The 4,528-nt window shown below is 38.2% G+C and overlaps 2 long non-coding RNA genes across 2 annotated transcripts; both read left to right on the forward strand.

Moving 5' to 3' along the window:
- The first annotated feature begins 217 nt into the window (after nt 1-217).
- On the forward strand, nt 218-2,559 carry LOC131979441 (uncharacterized). The gene is made up of 3 exons (XR_009395056.1): nt 218-649; nt 917-1,003; nt 2,511-2,559. It is a non-coding gene; the product is annotated as an uncharacterized LOC131979441 (long non-coding RNA).
- A 729-nt stretch (nt 2,560-3,288) lies between these two features.
- Nucleotides 3,289-4,528, forward strand: LOC131979440 (uncharacterized). The gene is made up of 3 exons (XR_009395055.1): nt 3,289-3,370; nt 3,458-3,482; nt 3,649-4,528. It is a non-coding gene; the product is annotated as an uncharacterized LOC131979440 (long non-coding RNA).

Here is a 4,528-nt window from a genome sequence, read left to right on the forward strand (position 1 = left end):
AGCAACCAAGTGGACAAGTGAAAAAAGAGTCTTCCCCTTCTGCAGCTGACAGTGTGATGCAGGACCCGACAGAACAGGCCATGTGATTTACCTGCATTGAGCAAAAGACTGCTATTAAGCTAATTGTTTTTGTTTTTTCTGCAGTTTAAACCTAGGGATAAAAGTATATCTAATTTGAGAATAAAATAACATAAAGATATATTTAAGTATTACAAGCTCCTTCAGCAGTCTTTCTTGTTTTCTTTCTGCTCAGCACAAAATACAAATTAATTGAATACGTATTTTAAACACCAATGCCTTCAACTAACTTAGTATTGGCCTGCAAGCTCAAAGCCACCCACAGACACACACAGACACACACTATGAGGGGCACACACACTACACAGAAGGTTACAATAGTGTCTGCACAATATTCACTTCCTGTGTGGCAATCATTTCTGGTGTGCGAGTGTGTGAGGGGGAGGCCTGGCCAGCTTTAATCTTGACATTTCACTTGCTTGTTAGGTACAGAGTCTTACGCAGGTATTCGATAATTGCTCTCATCCATATATGCTCCTTTTTGTTACCTTAGTAACACAATTAAAGCTGTAGTTTAGAATTTAAGATACTTATAACAGGACTACACAGCAGATACAGATTCTCACTACCGGTAAGTAAGTGTACTATATTTAGATTGTATCTGGGTTTGAAAAGGATGTGACCTTTATGATACTTTTTAGCGCTGTTATTTTTCCATTTCACAATAACTTTGTCTGTTTAATTCTGATCTTGTGACATATTGTGTGTTATTACTTTAATTTTTTAGCCTGTGACCGGGACGCTCATTTAGTCCCCCGGAAGCTTTCCTGTGCAAATAATGAAAAAAAAATCATCAACACAAACATGATATTTACAATGAAATTATCTTTGTTTCAAGGTGGGATGGAGGATTTTTGTAAATATTTGGGCATCACAAGGACTTTTTCTCTGATATGTTGCATGTTCTGGATATTCTCACCGGCAGGTAAAATTCATTTACATCACCCTTACTCTCACAATTAGATCAGTATACAGCACGTATTCCTAAAAAGCTGGGGTGCTATGTAAAACGGAAATACAAACAGAATGCATCAAATGGCGTATATTTAAAAAGAGTTAAGTTTCACTTTGAACATAACATATATGGTTTTCATCTTGTTTTATGTACGTTTTTGGCAATGTTCCAACTTTTTTGGAATTTGGGGTTGTTCTACAAGAACAGTTTGACATTTTTGGAAATATATTTATTTGCTGTTTGAGAAAATCGATATCACTCTCATGTCCGTACTGTAAATGTGAGGCTGTATGTCAACTACAAAAATACAACCCTGACTCCAAAAACATTGGGACATTGTCTAAAATGTAAGTAAAACTGCATGCCGTAACTCACTGATCCTGATGATGACATATATTCAATTAAAAGTGGTAGTAAAACTGTGTTCAACCACTTAAAACCCACTGAAGAAACCTTATGTTTTTTTAACTGCTGTAGTTTCAGTTGTGTTTTAGCCACAGCAGAAACTAGAAGATGGTCCCTTTCACATGAAGCCTCATATATAAATGCATTTTGTTTGGTCTCATGCTAACCCTTCACCTAACCCCAAACCAACTGTTTTAAGAAGTTAACATTCAATCAGATAAACGTCACAGCATCTCAACTTCTTTAGAATTTGCGCAATTTTTTACTTAACGCAAGATAGCCATAAGGTGTTAATAGGAAGCGGTTGCATTGATATTGTTTCCGACAGAGAGAGACAAGCGTTTTTTTCCTCTGTTTCCAGTATTTATGCTAAGCTAAGCTAACCACTTGTCCGTAGCTTCATATACCAGATATGATACAAGAGGGGCATTTATTTTCTCATCTAAGTAGTGAAACATATGGTGCAGGAACGTAGCGTGACCTGTCTGCCACAGCAGAGCGCCTTTGTTTTTATCAACTGATGGTGCATGCCAACAGACAAGATTTACTCCCAGTCATTGTGTAGGGGATGAGAGGTGACTTATTCACTGCACAAAGTATGCTGGGGTAGCTAGCAAAGCTGACCAAACAGGAGGAGATTGCTGTGAAGGTGTCATGTTTGGTGGACATGCACTGTGATGCTGCAACACTACGGCTGGTCTATTTTTTATTTTTTTTACTCTGCCCTCCAACATGTAAAAGCTACATAGGACTTTGTAAAAAAAAAAAAAAAACAAGTGCAACCTATGTATTCATGATCCCATAGTAAACAAAGCTGCACTATTGCTTGGAAAATTAATGTGCACATAGTGTAGGTGGCAAACGACCACACACTACAACAAAAGAGTCTGAGTGACAGACAAAATCCCCCGCTTTGCTCCGCCCACGTGATGCATTGTGTCCATGCCTGGCTGTAACTGTCAGCAAGAAAACATATTTCCCAAAATTTACCCAGTTTAGTTTTAATTGCAGTGTAATGTAACAGTGACAACTTGGTTATAATGAGAATTAAACTGATGTTTTCCCTTCACAGAAGGAAACAACATCTCCTGGGTGGTTGGCAGCAATGTGACCCTGCACTGTAAGAAGGAGTCAAACAGCTCGCTCACTCAGCTGACCTGGAAAAGAAATGACGTCATCCTGTTTAGTTTCAGTCCCCAGAGACTTTACAGGAATAGTGAGACTTACAGGCTGAACATCAACATCACAGAAAGTCGCCCGTATGCCCTAGTCATACAGAGCGCCCAGAAGTGGCATACAGGAAACTACACCTGTGAGACCAGCAAAGCCACAGGAGTTGACGTACAGAGGTGGGAGCTGATAATTACAGGTGAGCTACTCACTCTTAAATTTAAAGACTAGGTGCAACATAAGCTATCCTCGAAGCACAAGCAAAAAACAGGATGTAAAAAGGAGCAGAGCAGATGTGGAGTTATCAAAGATAACAGAACCAACAATTACTGCACTACTGAACACACACACACTAATCCAGAGTCAACACAGGCATGGCTCTTCTCAGTAAGCCATATACCTCAAATATACTGGTTAAACAAAAAGTTTTTCAATTCATGAGCTTGGATATTGTTTTATAAATGCATCATGTTTGTGCTTTGGGCATTTCAGAGGCCTCACAACATGCAGCCACAACTTCCTTTATGAAACCATTATCTCACAACCACACATTGCACCATCATTCCATGAAGCTATGCTTAATTTAACTGCATTTTATAAAACTTAATTTGTGTTCAATGTTTTTTTCCCCACAGAGCGTGAGAAAGCTGGAAATTCAAAAATGCTACTAATTATAGTGGCAACTACTGTCCCTTGTGTGTGTTTCCTGATCTTTATTTTAGCTTTGACTGTTCTGCATAGAGTTCGCAAACAGAGAACAGGGTGAGTTGCTCCAGTCATTCTTTCACATGATTCTGTGCTCATGACGTGTGGATAATGGAATTTAAATAAAATGTCTCTCTCTTTCAGGAATCATTCTCCCTCTGCAGCAATGGTAAATATAATAATTATCACGTTTTCATTTGAGAGGTTCACAGTGAATTAAATTAACAAAGTGAAGCCAATTGCTATTACATTGTGTTTTGCAGAGATACTGAGCTCAAACAGTGATAATAACTGTAAGTCAAGCTTTTCAAATTAAATTGACATTTTTGTTCCAGGAGCGAGAAGAAGATATTTATGAAAACTGCCTTGAAACTGATGTTCGTCAACTACGTGGCTACAATCATCCTCACTACAAACACAGGACTCACTGATATTAAAATACGGTGGGAACATTTAAAAGGGAAGGGAGTCAGCCACCTGAGTGAAACTGTAACAACAATATTTTATGGAACACAAATGAATTGTAAAACCTATTTTTTTTCACATTTGTCAAAGTTACTTTCCACTCTGAATACTTACTTCAGTTATTTTGTATTTTATTATATAAAATGTTTTACCAGTTTTCGCGATAAAGGTTCTGTATGTGAAGGTGGCAGCAGCACAAGCTGAACACATGACACCTTGTTAGGTGTTTTTTGGTTGCCTAGCTACACATCTCCACCTATTCCCAAGTGAACTCATAATGCTTTGTTTAGACTGCACAACATTAGCCAACTTCAATAAATCCGGTTTAGGACAAAATAAAGTTTGGAGATCAAACATAATCTCCTGGGATTTGTTCTGATGAAAGACCTTGTTGGGTGAGACTGTCACCAGTCATCCATGCAGTCTGAAACGACTTCAAGATTACTGATAACATGGCAATAAATTGTGTAGTGTTCACACTACAGTGGTCTGAGGACATTTAAAGTTGTGTAGTGTGAATAAAACATTAGCTACTAAATGCTTCTTTATGTTCACCAGCCAGTTGCTAATGAATGCTTCTGGAATATAGTGCCTAGCAGGAAGTGTACAGTGGGGCTTTTATGAGTTTTTTTTTGCTGAGAAAAACTGCCTGCTTTGGCTCTAAACAAGCATCATTAGACAGGAGTTGCCAGTAAACGAAAAACAACAACAGAAGGTTAAAGGAGGCCAATAGAAACTGTGTATCATTCG

The sequence above is a fragment of the Centropristis striata genome, chromosome 10, assembly GCF_030273125.1.
Source record: "Centropristis striata isolate RG_2023a ecotype Rhode Island chromosome 10, C.striata_1.0, whole genome shotgun sequence".
NCBI classification, from domain to species: domain Eukaryota; kingdom Metazoa; phylum Chordata; class Actinopteri; order Perciformes; family Serranidae; genus Centropristis; species Centropristis striata.